This window comes from Mytilus trossulus, chromosome 9 (genome assembly GCF_036588685.1).
Source record: "Mytilus trossulus isolate FHL-02 chromosome 9, PNRI_Mtr1.1.1.hap1, whole genome shotgun sequence".
NCBI classification, from domain to species: Eukaryota; Metazoa; Mollusca; class Bivalvia; order Mytilida; family Mytilidae; genus Mytilus; species Mytilus trossulus.
The window spans coordinates 5,299,015-5,322,187 of record NC_086381.1 but is presented as its reverse complement, the minus strand read 5'-3'; the positions used below and the strand labels follow the sequence as shown (position 1 = coordinate 5,322,187).

The following is a 23,173-nucleotide window of genomic DNA, read 5'->3' as shown; positions in this document are numbered from 1 at the left end:
AAGCTTTTTACAATACATAAATTTATACGATTACAATACATGACATTTACTGACTGATTCAGGCCAATTACATTTTGATATAAAAAGCATGTCAAAATGATGAAGTGGAGGTAAACAAAATATGCCTTTACTTTATGATCAATTGTGTAGCTTAGCTTACGGAATCCCTATACAACAAAAACTGTGTTCGTAACAAACTTTATATAGTTAACTTCTGTGTAATTTTGTCTCATGTGCAGAGTTGTCTCATTGACAATTATACCACATCTTATTTTTTTTATATTGAATATCCTCTTTATCTTTATTTGTGAGGTTTTCATGTTAAAAAGTATCATATTGTATTGCTATATAAGACTACCGACAGGACATGCTTGCTTTCAAAATAGGATATATAACCATGTAAATTTATTGCAATGTATTATATGAAAGAACTTGAGTGACGTGTCACTCCGCTCATGAACCGATTACTAATGATTGTTACAAAAAATACGCCTCAGTGTATCAAAGCAATGGTTCAGAATCATATCACAATAACATTTTCTCGTCTGATATTGATGTAATACTTGCCACCCGATGTTTAACATTTCTGGCATTCATGTTATTCCAAGCATGTGTACTTATATTTAAGTCCATACGTCGGGCCTTTTATTACAGTTTTTGTAAGAGTTCTTTACTGCACTCCTAATTATTCCCTATTCCGTAACTGTGATCCTCATTCAATGTTACAACCTCCGGTCTTTTGTATTGATCCTATACCCCTATTAAATTATCATGATTTTACGGAATGGAAAAAATATTATCAACAACACAACTTCTAGGTTATCTACGTGCATCAATAAACGTATTGGTAATGCCACTACAGCCAGATTATTCAACAAAAATGCACGTGGATATCCACAAATTTTCCCGTGCAATGCCAAAAAATGACTAACTTGTTTTAGATTAACTTCTCAAAATACTATAAGGTCAACAGTGAACGGGAGAACCTTTTCGCTCTCCTTTTCCTGTGATATTACCTGAAAAACTCAAAACCTAATATATGTGGTAACTTGAACCCAACCTAAGTGTGGTATTCAATATGTGGGACAGACGGGACGAGAGTATTTCAGAAGAAATCAAGAACATCTGTACCGCTTTCGTAGACCCAAAAAATTCAAAAGTTTAGTATATCAGCATTTAGATAAGCATAATCATAATCTGAAATATATAAAATTCCAACCGCTCGAAACCGTTCAAAAACAACCAGGAGAATCACACAAGCAATTTGAAAAATCACGCGAAGTTCGCGAATTGTTTTGGATAAAAAGACTTCAAAAAGCTTATCCTCTCGGTCTAAATGATAAAATATTAGGGCAGGGGAACATATCTAAAACTCATATCGATGTCATTAATATTGTTGATAAACGACTTAGAAATAATAGGTCTCATGGTAAACGCAAGAACCGCAATCAACGTATTAAATATCGTATAAATTATACACTTGCTGATCTGTTATCTATAATAAAGAATAATGGCAGACATCAAGTATTATGCAAACTGGGTCAGATACCTATAAGTAAATTATATGCTATTTTTCTTGAGTGTGATAAAATTTCTTTTTTTAGCCCATTTTATGAATACACCCGTATTATTACAGCCTTTTGTCATCACAGGCTTTTTCCTATTATTGATAAACCTGAAAATCGTAAACGACATTTTCTCAAATTAAAATATATAAATAGAGGTATTGATTTTATTAATTTGTCTAGCATATTCAATGACTCTTCTGCCTATAGCTTAATACCTCCATATTTTGATAATATAGAACAACCCATTATTTCGTATTCTTATAAAAAACCGAGCAGAAATTTGATTTTCAATTATACGTCAATTACAACAGACGTCAATATAGAAAATAATGTTCCTTCCACTTGAGATTGCGAAACATCTAGTTTTAAATATGTTCCCTATGGTCATGTTATCACAGGAGACCTCAACATAGTCGATGACCGTGAAGTCATAACTTTTCTAAAGAAAGGACCGAAATACCGTCCTCCATCTACAATAGATTGGAAACAGTGTCGTCAGGTCATTAAAGACGCTCTGTCTGCCTATTGTAAAAATTGGTGCAAACGTGAAAAATCCGATAAAAAAATCTTTAGACAGTTATTTGAATAAAATTATGAATACTGTTGATATTCGAATATCTCATTTAGAAAACAATTCTGAAATTAATAATAGGAACCATGATATTCCCATTTCTAGAATAAAAAACAAACTCAAGGTACTCGCAGAGCGGTTTGTGTTCGTACCGGCAGACAAGGCAGCAAATAATGTAGTGGTGGTGTGACGCATATACTACACGAAAGTTCTTCAAAACGAAATAATAAATTCCTCTACATTCAGGTCAGTGCGCACCACAGAGAGTCAAATCGTTAACAAGCATACCACTGCCACTGCCCAGCTTAAAGCATCTTCCGAACATTTGAAAGTCCCTACCATGTACTGGTTACCGAAATTACACAAAAAAACATTTAAATTCCGTTTCATCTCCGCTTCGAGTAAGTGTTCTACTACTAATCTATCAGTGCTTCTAACCACCTCCCTTACTACTATCAAAGAACTGGTTATTAACTTTTGTAATAAAGCTTATGAAAATAATGGTATTAATTATTTTTGGAGTGTTAAAAATTCTTTAGAGGTTTTAGATAAAATACATGCTTTCAATGGTCCTTACAATTCTGTTGACAGTTATGATTTTTCTACTCTGTACACTACACTTCCACACAATCTTATAAAGAAAAAGTTTGTGTATTTGATAAAATGGTCTTTCGAAAAATCTCATTGTAATTTTATTTGCTGTAACTCGTTAAAGGCCTTTTTCTGTAACGAAAAAGGAAAGTATGCTAGATACACTTACTGGAAATGTGAGGATATGATTGAAGCTTTAAACTTTCTGCTTGATAACATTTATGTACGTTTCGGCGATAAAGTGTATCGTCAGGTAGTAGGTATTCCTATGGGCACCAACTGTGCCCCTTTAATAGCAGATTTATTTCTATATTGCTATGAATCTCAGTTTATGACCAAACTCAGTAAAGACCCATCATTGTTACATTTGGTTGATACATTCGAAAATACCTACCGTTATCTGGATGATATTTTTTCGTTGAATAATCCAGAGTTCTCTAAATATACTTCAGAAATTTACCCAAACGAACTTACTTTAACTAAATCTAACATCAACAGCAGCAGTTGTCCTTTTCTAGATTTAGACATTTCAATTTCAAACGGGAAACTTCACACTAAAATTTACGACAAAAGAGACGATTTTTCATTTCCTATTGTTAATTTTCCTTTTTTAGACGGCGATGTGCCTTTGGCTCCATCATACGGTGTTTATATATCGCAACTCGTTCGGTTTGCCCGTGTGTGTTCTGATGTCATAGATTTTAACGAACGTAATCAATGCATCACTGGTAAATTGTTGTGTCAGGGATTTCGATACCATAAATTACTTAAAACTTTTACTAAATTCTTTCATAGATACAAAGATTTGATTAGTAAATTTGGCTATACCTGTAGAAAGCTTATTAAAAATGGTATTTCTCATCCTAAATTTTATGGTAATATTGTACTTAAAGCGAGGAAATCACTATGTGATCCTTGTAAACTCATCGAACCTTTGAACAAACTTATAAGTAAGGGTTATCGTACCAATATTGTAATTATATCTCTGAATATAGTTCACATTGGCACTAATATTGATTTTGTCATTAGCAAATTAAAACATAACTAAATTTCATTATCTTTTGAGGCGAGATGTATAGGGGACACAGCCACGTTAACTTTTATTTCTATAGAAGTCGCTCTTCACTATACTACTACCTGTCGATACATTTATTTTTGGCATTGCACAAGTCATGTCTTCTTTGACTATTAATGACGTTAAAATACTAAATCCCTGTGATGTGTTTTAGTCGATTTTAGTCTCTGATGCATGATTTTTTACTATTAATTGGTTTTGGCTTTTAACTAGCTGTCAGTAACTGCGAGTACTCTCAAATCGTATTTTCTTGTTAATTCGACCTGTTGATACTGTTTATAATGCTTTTTTGTCATTTTTTATTTATATGGATCTTGGCTGTATACCAGCTTTGATTATTTGTAATATCTTCAATTTTTCACTTATTCTTACAACATTTGTATAAACTTCAAGATTATAAAAAAACGGTTTTTTTCTAAAGTGAACATTGATTGGTTAAATATTTCTCAGTGTGTTTGAATTTATTTGATAGCCTTTTGGTCATGACTGTTTGTCTCTAATATTTAATTAACTGTGCATTTGTATTCAGATATCGCAGATCAAATTTATTCGTTCTTTGTGTAATCATACGTTTTTTGATTGAGTTAAGTCTGCTAATTGATATTTTATCGTATGTTTTTATATGTTGTGATGTTATGCTATTGTTTCAGAAAAAGGGAGAAGGTTTGGGCCCATTAAAACGTTTAATCCCGCTGCAAATGTTTGCACCTGTCCTAAGTCAGGAATCTGATGTACAGTAGTTGTCGTTTGTTTATGTAATATATACGTGTTTCTCGTTTCTCGTTTTGTTTATATAGATTAGACCGTTGGTTTTCCCGTTTGAATGGTTTTACACTAGTAATTTTGGGGCCCTTTATAGCTTGTTGTTCGGTGTGAGCCAAGGCTCCGTGTTGAAGGCCGTACTTTAACCTATAATGGTTTAATTTTTAAATTGTTATTTGGATGGAGAGTTGTCTCATTGGCACTCACACCACATCTTCCTATATCTATTGATGGCCAAAGGGCGACAACTATGAATAAACTCATCATATATACCATGATTAAATTTTATAGGATGTACCCCCGATACGCGTTTGGTCTACAACATACTCATCGGTGACGCCCGAATCCTAAAAAAGTTCAAAAGGCCAAATAAAGAACGAAGTTGAAGAGCATTGAAGACCAAAAGTCCTAAAGGTTTTGCCAAATACAGCCAAGGTAATCTATTCCTAAGGTATAAAAGCCTTAGTATTTTAAAATAATCTAAAGTTTTATAAACAGTTAATTTATAAATATGACCATTTCAAAGATAATTCAAGAAGAGTGCTGACTACTGGGCTGGTGATACCATCGGGGAATTAAAACTCCAACAGTCGGAATTTGTCCGCGTTTGTACCTATATGCAAAATATAACGAGCTAGGCAGTCTGCGGTGTTTTTCCAGATTCATGTTACTAATACATAAAATTCAGAAATAAAGTATTACAAGTGGAAGATGGTAGTAGCATTTTCATAACTTCTTACAAATACTGCTTTAAAACACGATGACAAGCTTGTGTTTTCATCATAAATCTATGAAGCTATGAGCATTATACATTCCTAACATTCATTCCGGTCGAGTTACATTGCAGAACGTATATATCATATGAAAATTCATCATAAAAATTACACATGCTCTTCTATTACACTGAGTTTATGTATTTTGAAGAAAACAAATTGTTTCGGAAGGTATTTCCTTTCTTTTAGAAATCAGCGGGAAAGTTCAATACAACATAAAGTTTTAAAAATCTGATTGTTACATGTTCTATGTCATTGCCATCTTTCCTTTTTCAAAGAAAAAAAACCATGTTCATAACAGAAGATGAAAAGTGGGGTCTTTTTCCCAGACCGTTTTACTCTCGTTATTAGACATTTCCTCTTTATCTAACTCAGTGGGAACAAACAAAAAGGCACATAGAAAAAAATACATAAGTTATCAGTTTTAAATCAATCTAAAGATACAAAAGGTGAAAATAGATCAAACTCAAAGATTCTGCCACAAAAAGTAAAACAACAAAAATACCGAAACTCCGAGGAAATTTTTGAAAAGAAAATCCTTACACAAATGAAAAAATCAAACACATCAAACAAATGGATAATAACTGTCAACTATTCTCCCTATTACTGAGAGAAAGGTTAAACATCCATTGTTTTGGTTGAATCGGGTTTTTGAGTTTAGTTTGGTCAGTTGTATTACTCATTAAATAATGTATATATCATTTATGTGTATAATAAAATGTATGATCTGTTAAATCTTAAACTCGAATTCGATAGTTATGTATGCAAACTTAACATAACTATCACTTAATAAAAAAAAATGGAGTAGGGATAGTTTGTGGAGTTAATTTAGATCCCTCTGTAACACTAAACAGATAACGATACTGACATACTACATTTTGTACGGTATTGTATTTGTAAGATTTGATGTTGCTATTGTTTTGCTATTGCGTGTTGATGATTAGAGTTATCTCGCTTTGAATAATAAAATCCGTATATCTTGGTGTAGATATAGAATATCGAAAGACGGTCAACTATTGCCAAGTTTGTGTTGAAATGTAAACTTGTACAAGGACATTTAGAAAACTTTATAAACAGCAAGGTACGTATACAGTCGATAATTGATTAAGAATAGACGTAGATGTACAACAAGTACGGTGAATATCATTTTGAGCCCTGATTAGAAACTTACGTTAGCGTATAAGGATGCAAACTAGGTTCATTGTTTTATTATTTATAGACATTTGTTTTATGAACGGATGAGATCAAATATGATTATGATAACTTTGACAATGTTACTTTAAATATGCTGGGTGTAACCTGTCGGTCGAAAGCACGGATTAGGATGTAAGCTTGTATATGTTCTGACATATTAACTTTCCAATTAAAAAAGGCCTTTTTTAGTCTCGTATAATTTTTATTTTAAATTCATTTATAATATATTTATCATATATTTCGGAATTTAGTATGACTTCCATTAACAGTGAACTTAAAACGATAAAGATCGAAGAAAAGTGACGATTTTGCCGTCGTAAATTACTCACATTTGTACAAAACAGACCTCAAATATAATATCGGCGAGATTCATGACAAAAGAGTTACATATGTACAAAATATAATTAACACAGTTTTGCAGAAATTGTAACAAAATAGACGAAGACAAAAGGATTATACAAAACTGACATAAAAAAAATTCTGACGCTCAAATAAGTCGAACTTATACGGATATACGAAACTGCAAACTGACTTTTCTATCCCAAATTAATATGCATACACAAAAATGTCACACATTCAATACTTGCATACAAAATGTCAATTTACATCACTTGTGAATAAGATCAAACTCGCAAAAAATTATGTTGCATTCAAGGACATAACTATCTAAGGTTAAAAATGTATAACAAATTTGCTGAATTATTTACAATTAGATAGCAAGAATGAGGATCAATTGAGATGAAATAAGTAGCAATTCATGTAACTCTTAGATATGATAATGTTAGACTTCAATAAGGTGATGTGCGTATCACAGACGAAATTATCTAACTGGATTCATAAAAATGTTTACGATAATGCAATGTTCTTTCTAAACGTCTAAAATCCCTTCATATATCAATTAGAACACCAATGTATATAGATATACTGAGTAGGGAGGAATATACCAAGGGACAATAGACACAAATGTGGAATAAAAAAAAATAAGGAAAAAGGGCGAGATTTTTGTAACAGTCTAATTCTGTTGACTTTACGGAAAGCTTTGATTTTTTTGCATGTATGTTCAAATGCAAATATGATAAAGGTAGAGAGGAGAACAGTTTTAGTAACACTAACAAGATTTAATAGAAACGCATTTGATTATTTGCAAGTTACTTTGCAAATAAGATCGTCCAAGATCAATCAGACATAGCGAAGGTGTTTCCCATCAACTTTATAAAATAAGAAAAGGGATATGATTGCCAAGCAGGAAACACTCCACCAGAAACCAAATGACATAGAAGTCATCAACTATATATCATCGTTCGGCCTTCAACAATGATCAAAGCCCTTACCACAAAGTCAGCCATACAATTTCTGAAAGGACAAATGTAAATCTATTCAAACGAGAAAACTAACGATATAATTAATGTACAAAACAATAAACGAAAACAAAATATGACATACAGCATATATCCTTAACCAGCGACAGACACAAGAATATCACGCGAAATCTAAAAGAAGGCAGATGTATATGTCGTGTACTTGTTATCATTTTGTGAACATTATTACTTGTACAAATACAGTTGTACAAATTATTACTAGTACAATTTTTACTGAGAAAAATATAATAACTAGTACAAATCATTATTTTACCTTGGCCTATTTAAAGTTTACAACACATAGTTTCCCTAATTCATTACTTAGCCTAAAGGTTTAAACTCTCAATATGTGAGCAAAACTGTTCAGTTTAGTAGTCAAAGCTAAAGTATACAGATGGAAAATAGTATAGAAAAGAACACTGAAATTAATTTTGCAACTAGTTCGAGCACTGAAACTGGTGTGGGACACAGATTCAAATATCAGAATTATATGTTTAGGAAAACAAATACCGGCCGATGAAACGTTGTCTTCTTCTTCTAATAGAAGATTAACAGATTAAAAATTGGAGACAATGCTATAACATGTATAATACCAGTGCAAAGAGTAGACCGAGGTACGATGGACTTAAGGAATATTAAAGGTGTTGTGCTGACTATTGCAAAAACTGGATACAGTATTAGAACAAAAATTGGAATCATGATTGCTTTGATAAGTCGAAATCAATTCGAAAAGATTAAGGTAAAAAGGAATTGATAATATTGGACTTACCAGAGAACACTGATGTTAAAGTCAGGAAAGGCAAATGGCAAAATCAAACACATCAAACGAATGGATAATAACTGTCAACGACTCTCTCTGTTTTGTCACTGAGAGGAAGATTAAACCTCCATTGTTTTGTTTGAATCGGGGTTTGGAGTTTGTCAGTTGTATTACTAATGTAATTATGTGTATATCCTTCATGTGTATAATGAAATGTATGCTTTCCTGTTAAACTTAAACACGAAATCGATATTTGTGTATGCAAACTTAACATAAAACTAACTATCACTTTATAAAAACAATTTGTAGTATGGATAGTTTGTGAAGTAAACTAGTAACCTCTATGTATCGAAAAAGGAGAACGCTGATGATATACTACAATAAAATGTAGTTTAGATAACATATGACTGAAAGAATTATTACAAATACATACATACATTGGTGCTGAAATATAAGGTACTGTATTTGGAAGATGTGGTGTTGCTATAAGTTTTTTATTGCGTGTTTATGATTAGAGTTATCTCGCTTAGAATAATTATACATTTGGTAAGCGTTTATTAAAGTTATAGAGGGTCAAATAATGCAAAGTTTTAGTTGAACTGTGAACATGTACGAAGAAATTTAGAAAAAAAGATCCACAGAAAGGTACCGCTACAGGCTAGAATTATTTTAAAATAGACATATGTACAACAAGTACGGGGAATGCCATTCTGAGCCCTGATTAGACACTTACGTTAACGTACATGTATAAGGATGCACATGTCAAACTAGAACTAATTTGTGATAACTTAATTTACTTTGTACTAATTTCATTGTTTTATTATTTATAGACATTTGTTTTCATTTGTTTTATTATTTATAGACATTTGTTTTCATTTGTTTTATTATTTATAGACATTTGTTTTATTATTTATAGACATTTGTTTTATTATTTATAGACATTTGTTTTTTATAGACATTTGTTTTATTATTTATAGACATTTGTTTTATTATTTATAGACATTTGTTTTAGGAACGGATGAGATCAACTATGATTATAATAACTTTAAATAACATTTCTTTAAATATGCTGGGTGTAACCTGTCGGTCCAAAGCACGGATAAAGTAGGTGGGCAATCTACAATCCTCCGGAGACCAGGGTGTAAACAACTTAATATAGGACACCGTACGACATTTAACAATGAGTAACCTTATTGTCAGCTTTAAGAGGCATTTAAAAAAAAAATTAACAAATTTAAAGAAACATTTCAATACCTGATTTATGCTATTAACAATTGGTAAAAAATAAGAATAACGGCAACCAAGTAAGTGTAAGTACTAGTAAGGGCATGAATGTTCTCATTGTTATAGGTTGTATACACGGGAACCTATCATTGCTTTCATCTTCGTTATTTGAACTCGTCTTGATATTTATATAGTTTATCAATGGCAACCATACCACATCTCTTTATTTGATATGCATTAAGCACGTGGTGTGTTAGGTTATGTTTGCGTGCAGTAAACCTTCGCATAACCCTGCAATTTTATAAAAGACATTGTCGCATACGGCATTATGTACAGTTATCAGCTAATACCTTCAACTTAGTCCCGGGAACCATGATAAGTACTCTGTAAAGTACAGTCACCGATATTACATTGTACACGCAGTTTTCAATATCATCGCCCATAAAAGTATTTTGACATTCCCTTCATTAACTGCGAACATCATTTTAAAGTATTGATTTTCTTGAATTAATGACATTTTTTTATCTATTATATGTACCGTCATCATAGAGTTAAGTGATTACTCCTTATATGAATAAGAAGATGCGATATGATTGCCAATAAAAAAAAAGAAATGACGTAGAGGGTTATCAACCATAGGTTGCTGTATGACATTCAACAATGAGCAAAATTCAGATGGCATAAAAAAAATGACAAATGAAAAACTATTTAAACGAGACTGTGTGTGTTCTTTATTGGACCTCTGTATGCCATTGAAAGTGACACAAAAGAAGAAAAGACAATATCTCCCAAAGCTAATCAAACCCGTCACATTATCCAGTGGATTTTTGTGTCGTTAAGTGGGTATTTAATTAAAGTACATCCCACATATACCAAGACATCCATCTCGAAAGACATTTAAATGTTGATACAAATATAATAACTACTGCAAGAATTCAACTATAGAGTAATATTCATCGAGTGACCGAGCGACACATTAATTCACAGATATGCTCAGCGCACTGGAAATAAAGTAGGAAATGCAAGAATCTCTTTCTTTGCATTCTTAATTGATTTGATGCGAGTTCATCGACAATTTCTTGACAACAAGCATTCTTGTATGACTTTCTGATTTATTTCACAAGTGTAGTTCTCAGTCTTTATTTATTCCATATTAACCAATGAAAATTAGTGTATTCGTTGAATCATTGGACATTCGCGAGAATGCATTTTAGTTAAAAAAAACTTTTTTCCAGTACTAATGAAATGTACTTTGATAAAGAAAAACGACATACATACATGTATTATAGAAAAGTAAAACATAATTTACACGATTGCAAAACAAATAGCAAAAAAAGACAAGACAAACAACTTTAAAAAAACATTGCACAAGAATAATGTAAAAACTGACATATGTCTGTGATAATGTAAAAACTGACATATGTCTGTGATAATGTAAAAACTGACATATGTCTGTGATAATGTAAAAACTGACATATGTCTGTGATAATGTAAAAACTGACATATGTCTGTGATAATGTAAAAACTGACATATGTCTGTGTCATGTTGGTCTCTTGTGGACAGTTGTTTCATTGGCAATCATACCACATCTTCTTTTCTATATAACAAATTTCTGACGACGCTCAAATAAGATTAACTTATAATGATATGCGAAACTAGAAACCGACTTTCCTATCACAAATGAGTATAGATACACAAAATAAGTCACACATTCAATACATGTTTACTTGGATGGATAGGTGTCTCATTGGCACTCATACCACATCGTATATCTATATACAACAAGTATGTTGTTTATAAAATGTCAATTTACATCACTTGTAGATATGATAAAACTAGAAAAACAAATATATTGCATTCTTTATGTCAAAGGCGAAGTCGAAGGACATATCTATCTAAGGTTGACAATGAAGTTTTTTTTAATAATTAGATAGCAAGAATGGGGATCAATAGAAATGAAACACGTAGCAATTCATTAACAAGATATAATAACGTAATACTTCAATAAGCTGAATATGTGCGTATCACAGGCGAAATGATTTAATTAGATTTATAAACATGTTTATGACTAACCAATGTTCTTTTTAAAACGTCTATAGTTCCTTCATATATCAATACACCTTATCGCTATTTGTCCGCCATTACTGGATATCACACAGGTTCCCGTAAAATTATGACGTCATAAAACAAAATAGCTGACGCCACAATGAAAACGTGATTGTTGTATGCGTCAAAAGTTCAAGCGGCAGGGTCAGCCGGGAATAGCGATAAGGTGTATTAGAACACCAATGTATGTAAATGTATAGGTGTACCTATAGTACGGAGGAAGATACTAAAGTACACTAGACGCCAAATGAGGGGAAAATGGCAATAAGAAAAATGGGCGAGATTTTCGTATATCACAATTTTATCCAGTTCACTGTATGTAAACTTATGTCATGGATATTCAAAATGCCAAATATGCTTTTGGTAGAGAACAGTAACATATGTATTGACAATTAGGTATACTGCGTTCCCAGGTAGAGAAGAAGAAAGTTTTAGTAACATGAACATGATTAAATAGAAACGCATTTGTTATTTTGTAAGTTAACTGTTGTCAAAAAAGATTGCCCAAGATCAAGCCGACAAAGCAGAGTATACCATCAACTCTTTAAAATAAGAAAAGGGATATGATTTCCAAAGAAACACTTCTCCACTAAAATCTTTTTTTTCATTCAGAAGATACAACCATAATGATCTGTGATACTAGTACCGTGACTTATTATGTGGTACTCCCTCATTTAACGACTTATCAATTAACTGGAACAAGTATATAGGAGGTCCATTTGGTTGGGAAAGAAATATAATTGAAAAAGGACGCAATAAAAATCCTTTGTCCAAAAAATTACAGCCAACAAAAATGTAAAATAAAAAAAGAAGAAGAAAAGACAAACAACGATTTAAAATAATGCAAACACAAAATATTGAACATCGCGAACAAACCATACTCAAACAAGATGAGATGAAAATGAGATATAACAATAAATCACTTCTAGTAATAACAAAAAATGAATACCGGTAAATGGTTATAACTTCCGTGAAATTTCATTGTTTTAGGTGTAAGGAAGGGATACATGATATAATAATTAAATAAGGTTTGATTCTCTTCCTTTCAATTATAATTAAATATAATATAAAGCCAGTCGTCTGTAGGGCCTTTCCGTGTATACCACACATACCCTTCCGCGTTTTTGTATAGGAGTTGAAGGACACACACAATCAATTGACCCCCAAAAACCCAATAGATAGAAATATTGTGTTTTGTTAACTTCGTTTGATATAATATACTGACCGGCTTTAGAAACGCAACACTAGATTATTGGTGTGTTGTTTTTGAATGAATGTGCCACCGTCAAAAGCGATGACTGCCTGTTACAAACGCCACAATGATTGTCAGAAAGGTCAGCAAATACGGTCTGATATGTTTTGTGTTCTGTTTTACACCTTCTGATTTTGCATTTGTTCGACCCATTAATTGCTTTTGGCAATTATGTGGTTGGAACATAAGGGCTTTAAAGGTTTTCCGTCAGTCGATTCTTTGGTAATTCAGTTTATGGGAAACATTCATGGCATGAATCTGTACTCAATGACACTCGGCAATTTGATTAGCAGTTGACGTTGCGGCCTTAAACATGTCTTGCAAATGACGTTGCGTATTCAAATTCAGTTGACGTTTCATTGTCACTACACGTTGATCTGTTCATTGATGGCTAGAAACAAATCTGGTCTACTTGTTTCGTTGTCGGAAGGACAGTAAGACGAGTTTCTGAAGTCATAAAGTATAGTTGCAGCACGTTTATGTTTTCATGTTTGCAGTATTCTTAAGGGATAATTCAGTTTTTTATTTCCCAGTCTTGGCAAAATGGGGACGCAACATTTTTAAACTGAATTTAGTCAGGCAAAGGATTGAAAGAACTGTTTCACAAAGCAAAAACACCTGAAACAATCTTTCATGGGTCCAAAATTTCGCTTTAAGAAATTCGTGCGACTTCAAAAATTCGGTATGTTCAATAACCACAGGTAAGTCAGATTTTGATTTTTTGTAAGGAGAAAGAAGTACGATAAGCATGGCCAGAAGTTATAAGAGAATCAAACAAGATTTGGTAAATAAAATCAACAAAACGAGTGTTGCGTTTCTAAAGTCGTTCAGTATACTATAACCGATATTGTTTTTGTCTTATAAGAATAGATTACACAACTCCTCACATCCCACTTTTACAAAGTCTTATCAAAACAAAAATGTTTCCTTTTTAATTAAATGTTGATTGAAAAATGCAAGTAGGAATTTATTTGCTGAAACACATATATTAAGTCTTCTGTAGAAGAAACACATCTCACAAAATCAGAGTGAACGTGGTAAACATGTTTTTGAGCGCTCAAAGCTGCCACCATTACCTGGGACAGCGCTGTAAAAGCACAGCATAATAACAACTTGTAAAATTCAGTTGTCATTGACTTAACTCAAAGATTGGTAGGAGGCACACAAACTACTGCCATAGATACAATAGACACAAATCAACGAAATAAGAGATATTGCGTTAAAGTTAAAGCTAATTCTCAAAGCCATTTATAACTGATGAATTAATCTTGTTCTCCAAGAATAAAATATCAATCAGTACACACTCAACGGGTTTAGTGTTAAGGCGTCGTTAACAGTCTGTAAAACAGATGATGAGGGTTAATGAGTTGCATAACTGTGCATGTTTTTTTATTTAACAATATATAGTTATTAATTTTCGGCTATATTGAAAATTAACATCACCGTGATGTGTTTGAGCTTTATGTTTTGCATTTATATGATTTTACTTTTAAATACTTCAAACATACTGCTTCTACTTAATAGTTTTATTTAATTGAGCATTGGCAATACGAAATTATATTGAAGAAATAGTCCACTGTTTTTGCTGTTTGCTAGGATTAGTGTTTCTTTGATACATTCCCTGTTTCCATACTTTATTCTATACATACGTATATATTCATGTTTTCATGGAAAACTTTAATATGAGTAATATAATTGATGTCTACAGAATACAATGATCTAGCATTAATATTCCATATTGTTATATGACCTCTTTCGTTTATATAACAAATGTTGTAGTGGTTCCAAAATAAAGGTGACATAAGTTTTCTAAGAAGTGGATAAATCCTTATAAGGACATTGAAAAACCAAATAAGAAATGTACTGTTGTTATTTCATTGATGTAAATTGCACGATTTACCACGATAGCAGATGCTTAGAAAATAAAAAGGTCAAATACATCGAAACTCTAAGACAATAATTCTCCCTCAACACATACAGAAGCAATATGATAGATCAACTACCCCCACAAAAACAATCACCCCAAAACAAACATAGTGTACAGATTATGAATGCAGATGGAATTTTGAATTGCTGTTTATTCAGTTTTCACAAATAACTGCTTATATTAAATTATATTCAGCTTTATTATTTTCCTGTTATTTTCTTTCTTAAGAGTCTTCCATTGTCAAATTTGAGATTCATTTTCCTCACAAATAAGATTTTACTCTGTGTTGTCTTTCTCAAATATATTTATAGGAAAATAAAGCTGTGTGTTTCCCATTTATAGCCACTCAAGACAATACTGTTAATGTGAATTTTCCCTATCATCTGTTGGCTTTCAATAAAACTCATAAAGCAAGCATCTTTCTCAACTTATCCACATCAGAGGTGCTCGACATTACAATGTATTAAAATCTTCCTTAAAAATAATGTTTTATATGCGTTTATGTAAAGATATTGATAATGTAAAGTCAAATGCACAAGTAAAGTAGATATAATTTCCTACTGAAGTTATTTTTTTTTTTTATATTATATACATATACAAGGCACTAACATTTCCCCGTTCCGTGAGGAAATCATTTAAGAGACATATATATGGAAATCTTTCCGTATTTTAGCACTTTCTATCATCCATGTCCATAGCTGCAGAATATAATCAGTTCTAATTAATAGTTTCTTTGGATACTATGTGCTCTATCAATTTCAAAAACTTATAAATACCTGAAATTTTCTAGGGAGTACCTGCTATAAGTTTTCACATTTGAAGCTTATTACTGGAGATGGTTTTCAGGTTTGTTCCTTTTGTTTTGAAATTGCTAGAAGCTTGCTTGTTATTTAGCTGGCCAAAATGTATGTGCATGCACTCATATTGAAGATCAAAGTTGTTAAGATGATAAACGGATAAAACTTGCTTCTTTAAAAACTCTAAGTTAGAAGGACTTTTATACATAATTGTTTATATGTAAAAAGATAATGTTAAAATAAATTAAACAATGTCAGAAATTTCAATCTCCTTATCTATAGTGCTATTATATAAATGTTTCAGATATTTCAAGTTAGTTAAGTGAACATCTCAGTCAAGGTTTAAAATAATCATTGCAATGATAATGCAACCACATGCTTTGAACGTATTTGTGGATACCCAGTTGTAACAGGGTAGTTTATATATATATATATATATATATCAAAGGGTCTAGGGCATCTCATACTATGCATGTATTATACGTTATAAGAAATTTCAAAATTGCATCAAAAATAAATTTGGAATGACTCAACTGATAATAATGACACTAGTGAGTTGAGGAACTGAGACCTTCTAATTTAAGGCCCCGACCATAGAACTGCGAAGTTATGTAAATTGATAATTACAGTCATTCATAATGAATAAAAATAGTAAATTCGTCTATAACAACTTTATTATTAGACCAATAACCGAAATAATCTAATACATCATTAGGTTTTAAGATTTCGTTAGTACAAAGTAAATAAACTAAAGTTCTACTTTTTAGGGGCAAGGATAAATTTATGGTTTTTATTTTTTTCCAATTTTTTTCTGTCAATTTTGATTTTTCGGCTCTCTATACTTTTACAGTTTACCTCTGAGCATTCTTGCATAATTGACGGTAGAGACAAAATCATTCGATAATTAAAAACTAGGCAATTATGCTTTCAAAGATTTCATTGTCTATTTTACATGTTTCCTTAAACACATCTTTTTGCTTATTTGCCTTCGATTTAGTTCTGGGTTTTAGAAGGAGTATGTGTTCTATTTGAGGTTTTCTCATTGTGTGTATGGTATTCTACTTATTTCATCTTTTGGAAGGAGTGCATTTTCAATATCAATCGTAACAAAACAAATTGGGAAAAAGGGGGGGGGGGGCAAAATCACAAGTTAATGCAGGATATTTAATACTATTACCAAAATGACTATAAACAAAAGTACAACAATAGTCTAAGATACATATAACAATAGTCTAAGATACATTCAACAATAGTCTAAGATACATTCAACAAAAGTCTTAAGATTGAAGAACACAAACCAAACAAACCACAATTATGCAAACAAATTTGAGAAGGTGCATATTCAAGGTTATAAATTATATGTCATAACAACCTTTTTTTTTATTCAGCAGAAATACATTAAATCATTGTCAATATGCAGACTAGTAAACAATTTTTTATATGGTGTATTGCAATTCTAAAAGTCTGCCGCAAATCGAAATTTCTAATTTCTCCGTATTTGTTCCTGGCACCAGTCCAACAACCCTTATTTGGGCATCTAAAAATCTGCTGAACTAGATCATGAACACAAGGTCGGAAAGTGAACTTTGAACAGTACAAGGAAGAAATTGACAGAATTTCTGATTTTTGAAGCATTTCCTTGGCAGATATGGTCTTATAAATAAATGATAACCTGACATTAATAACAATAGATATCACATGTTCTTCCTAGAGAACAAACAATTCTTATTATTAAAAAATAAGCTGATCCAACAATAAAAAAAAATAATAAGTAAGTCATGTGTATTGTATCAAATGTTCAATGGATGACGCCAAATTTCGAAATTACGTAGAGAGACAAAACAATACAACAATCGACTTTAAGTAGAAACAAGAATCATTGCTGGTTTCATTCATCAGGCCTTAAAGTTTTATTCTTTGGGCTCTGAGGGTATATACGTACAAGTATACAATTTCATTTCTGACATGAAGTCTGAATGAACACTTTGAAAAGTGATGGTTTTTTATATTCTTCTCAAAAAAGAAAACAATAGAAGAAAAAATGCCTAGAAATACAATTGAGGTCAAAATAATGCTTTTGTTTGGAAACGAAACTTTATTGGTCTATTGTGTTCACTTACACAATTTTGTTTCAAATAATTTTAATTCTCACACACGTATTACTGCTATTTGGTGTACTTATGATATACACAATAATAATAAGAACAATATACAACAAACAAAATCCCTGCGTGATAGATATAAATGTTTGTAGCGAATTGAAAAACTAAAAAAAAAGATTAATAAAATGAGTACAGTCAATGCATTCATAAAAATGATATAATATACGTAAAACATAAATTAATAAGACAAAAATAATTTTAAAAAAGACGAATATAGAATCTAACATGGATTGGTATGTTAAAAATACAGTCTATAATACTAGGCACAAAAAGAGATACTTTATTTGGACTAGCTTTTGGTATTTTTCCAATTAATATGTATATTTATATATGTATATGTATAAATGTCTCTGCGCAATGCTAGGTGGTGTTGTCGTAGAAGTTAGAAAACAAAGTACAGGTTCCAGCCCCGGCTCCGGGGAGGAAGTTACGAATCAAATCTACCCTTACATCGTTGTGTTAATTTTCTAGGCACTTTATATATGTATAACTAGATGTACATTATCATCCATGATTATGAAAACGTTGTTAAACTAGATTGAGAAAACAATAATAAAAATTCAATAAATATATATATAAGTTCAATCTTCCGTCAGATCAACTAAAATGAATAGAAATTTATAAATTTTAGATCTTTTGATTATTTATTTTTTAAAATTGAAGATTGTTGTACCAGGCAAGAGGAGGTAACAAGGATCCGGAAAGTTGTCTCTTTTATCTTATTTATACATCATCCGCAGACTCAAGGACCTACTCTACAGTTAACCACAACCTCGTTATCTCCTTCACATCTTATGAAAGTAATTTTAAAATGTTAATTCTATATGATTAAAGTCACTAATTTTATTAAAAACTGTAAGATAAAATGATATGAAACAAATGTGGCATTAGCATTTGTATACATGTTATACACACTAAGAGCTTTTGATTTTGCCATTTGATTAGGGACTTTCTGTTTTGAATTTTCCTCTGAGTTCAGTATTTTTGTGACTTTACTTTTTACTATAGACTAAAAATACATGACAGATGTGCAGTGTCAATGTAAATAAATAATCACACGTGTATGTTCAGCAAGCACCCACACGTACATTAGTGTATTCGTTGAAATAATACAAATTTTATAAATAAGAGTAGGTTTATAGCACGACATATTGTATATACTCTTGTTCAGATACATGCATTTTGTTGAGCTCAGCCTTGTTGTTATTTGTGTTTTTTGGGGGGTTCTGACTCATCTGCCTATCCTGACCCTGTTTTATATGATATCACAGTTACAAATATATACTACAAGGTTGATCCCCCTGAACAATTGGTATATTTATCATTATAATAATAATTTCAAAGATAACCAAACAACTATAAACTTTTTTTTTGTAATTGGCAGTAACAGAAAATTAAGTCATATGATTATAAGCCTTATTCTAAATTCCTGTTTAGGTTTACAACAATGTCGTAAATCTTCTGTTGATTGAATTCTTCTGCGTTTGATTCGGGTAACATATTCCCAAATGTATATGTCGGTTAGCAGGCAGACCTCCTTTGTCCCAAATAAGAATCTAGTTCACCAAAATTGATAACTTATATTTACGTAGTTGTAAACAGTTTTACAGTTACGCTTTATATAGCATACATTGTTCATATATTACAAAGACGAAACAATAATCAATATTGTCTATAAGGAAGACGAAGGTTCGGTTTTCACTGCTTTCACAATGTTGTTATTCTATTTTCGCATTATTTTTATCAGGTGCCATAAATATGTGTATGACGTCTTTTCTGTTTCAATTACACCACATAATTGCAAAATTGTCAAATAGGGAGTTATTCTATTTTCTCATCATTATAATTAGGTGCCATAAATATGCGTTAACTTTTTTTCGGTTTCATTTAGACGACATTATTGCCATATTTTCAAAAATGGAGTTTTACAACTTAAACATATAAAACTTAGCCTTCTAAATAAAATAGAATTCAAGATATTCAAATATATACTACAAATGAAAAACACAAGTACATTGCAAGTAAATAAATGAAAATTCTTTGAAAAAAAACATAAATATTATACTGGCAAATTGATTACGATTGGGAACAACTGGTTTTAGAACTTTTTGGATTAAATACTATTCAATATCAATATAAGTGATTCAGAAACTCATATGTGTTTAGTATGTTGCCACAGATAAATCCTATGTAGACAAGTCTGCTCCAGGCGTACTCATTCCTATAAGTTTGGTTTCTTTGATGACCTGTTCCCCCCTTACCGTTACATAATTTGCTGCGTTAATTTCTGTAGAATAGGTATCATGTACATCTTATTTTCTGTTACAGTATATGCTGTTATTTAAAAGAAAATAATGATAATAATAAAGGAGGAAAGGACAGTGTTTCATGGTTTTAATTTACCAACAGGGTTATTTTAAGAATGTTTTGACAGCTTAAACATAAAAAACTTTGTCACTTTTTTACATTGCATGTTTATAAATTAGAATCAAAAGGACTAATTGTTATCTCATCTGACATGTATGAATGAAATGGTTTTGGATATGAACAACTAATGTTGCTGTTTTTTAAAACTATTCTGAAAGATTTAAAAAAAAAAAATTATCTACAAAAATACAAAAAAGATGCCCTTCAAAACCTAATATCAATGAAAGTATAACGTTTTCTTCCCAAAGACATGACACACGAAAGGAAATTGTAAACTATATAAGATAAAGGCTAAGACAAAGTGATCTGAATGCTGTTCAATATAACGTAAAATTTTGAGGAAGCTTTCCGTAAACTGATTTGTTAAAGATATATTTTGTAGATCTCCTTAAAATAGTATATCCTCAATTATATCTGATCTTTTTTATCTATATATTGAAAACGTCATTCGAATAACATATCCTCAATTATTACACTCCATATTTAGAAACGATTATAACCGATTTGACAAACGTTGAAATGTTAAACTTATTTTAAATTATAAACGAATCAAAAATAATAAAAAGTCATTCAACAATATCACACCAGTTCATAAATATTGAAATGTAATTGATTAAATCATGGTATAATTGTTATTTAATTACCCATTTCCCCTTGCCCATTATTATGCTTGAAAACAATTATTAATTTGCTTAATATATTTCGTGTTTGAAATATACAATAGTGGTTTATGGGGGACTTTTTCCTAGGTTTGAAGTTTACTAGTAGCTTGTTTTTAATCTTGAGTGTTGTAGACTATTGTTCCTCTTTTGGTAGTTATTAGTTTTTCTAATGACATTGTAACTTTGTCCTTGTCTTACGAGTTTGATATCCATTTGCTACGTGTATCTCCCGCTTCTTGTTTATTATGATCTTAAATTTACAAAAAAAAACAAAAAAAAATGCTATTAAACTTAATTCCAGAGAGTTTTCCGTAAAATACTTTGTGATGATGAAGAAGCCATAACTTATTACCATAATAACCTTGCTTCTAAAGGACAAATATTCTGGTATCAATATAGAGGACTTCAATTTGAAACAATTAATAGATACATAAATAAACATCAGTTAAGTAACAGTTTTTCAGTATCATTTTCATTTTCAGCACTGATTACAAACAGGGTAATTGCTAATGATACCCATTGTCTGAATAAATCCAAATATAGTCACAAATTATTTCACTCTTTGTCTTCTAAATCTTTTTTTGTTTTGTAAAATATGCTAGGGTTTGTTTTTTTGAGCGATAGATAAAGGAAATATGTGTATCATTGACAACGTTTGCATTTGTTTTATAAAAACTTTGTCTTGTTCAATAATTTAAAAAGTGCATTATTAAAGGCCGACTACGACTTGCAGATATACTTTGGTATTCATTTATATATAAATTGATAATTATGTAATTTTTTCCTATCCTGATCATGATAAGTATTTACTGGTACTTTATATCATCGATTTTGAATGTGTATTAGTTTTTGTAATTTTCAAATATTTTGGCCTAGTGCATCACAAAGAGACTTCAATTATTTGAATGCGCATTTTGTGCGTTACCCTTGGTGTTATGTAGATGCAAATCAGTTTTTAATCTTATAATGGTTGCCGTCTTGTAATTGACTGCTCCATAGGCTTACATGTAAAACAGCTGATCTTTGAAAATAAAAAAATAAAAAATGCTACATAGAATATAAATTTCATGTTCATATCATGTATGTACTAATGTGAAATTGTGATTAAATCGACAAAAAGAGGGTCTTGCCACAAAGAATAAAAAGTTACGCAATCCTGAAGTCAAAACATTTGTTTTCTACCTTCTGTTTGCTTTTTTTACTAGGCCTCACCACTTCTAGTAAACATAATATCCTTCCACTTTCCTGGATTGATATCCCCAAAAGATGCAAGTCTATATATATGTTTCAATTCAGCATAAACCTAATATGGAAAATACTGATTTCTTGTGTTAGTACTATCTAACAATACTGTTAAGCTGTTCAAAGGAATTTGTACTTATTTTGGAATGAATGCATTTTTTTCAATTATATTGAAATCGCTTTTGTTTGGAAGACATGTTGGGTAGAATTATATTTATGTCTTGTTAAATTTTCATATTTTCTGGCATCAAAATTATTTTGAAATTGCTATGACTTTGAAATGATTATAGCTCTTCCTCTTTTATATAAGCTTTGGATTTCAAATATTTTGGCCACGAGCATCACTGAAAAGACATGTATTGTCGAAATGCGCATCTGGTGCAAGAAAGTTGGTACCGTTAATTTTATTGTTAATAATCATGACCCCAAAAATAATATGATTATTGTCTCTTCATCTATCTCTATGAAGCTTATCTATGCTTTAGGTTAACAAATATAAAAAGATTACAAATATAAGATTTGGACCAGCCCCAAAATACAACTAGCACCCTGCTTTATTTTAGAGTATCGTTACTTTTAATTGTTGATAGTAAATGTACAATAAACAACAATAAGTAAAATTGTCTAGTTAATTCAGATGTAATATTTGAATTTTGCTATATATTTTTTTAGTGGAATTTCCACTCGATGTGTATTAGCATATCACGTGATTGTCAAATGT

The 23,173-nt window shown here is 31.0% G+C and overlaps 1 protein-coding gene across 1 annotated transcript in view; it reads left to right on the top strand.

Annotated features, from left to right (window-relative positions):
• Positions 1–15,848: 15,848 nt before the first annotated feature.
• Positions 15,849–23,173, top strand: part of LOC134685016 (ETS homologous factor-like) — a 45,117-nt gene continuing 37,792 nt past the window's right edge. Inside the window, exon 1 of the mRNA XM_063544363.1 lies at positions 15,849–16,008. The gene's annotated coding sequence lies outside the window, so the exon portion shown is untranslated. The remainder of the gene's footprint in view (positions 16,009–23,173) is intronic.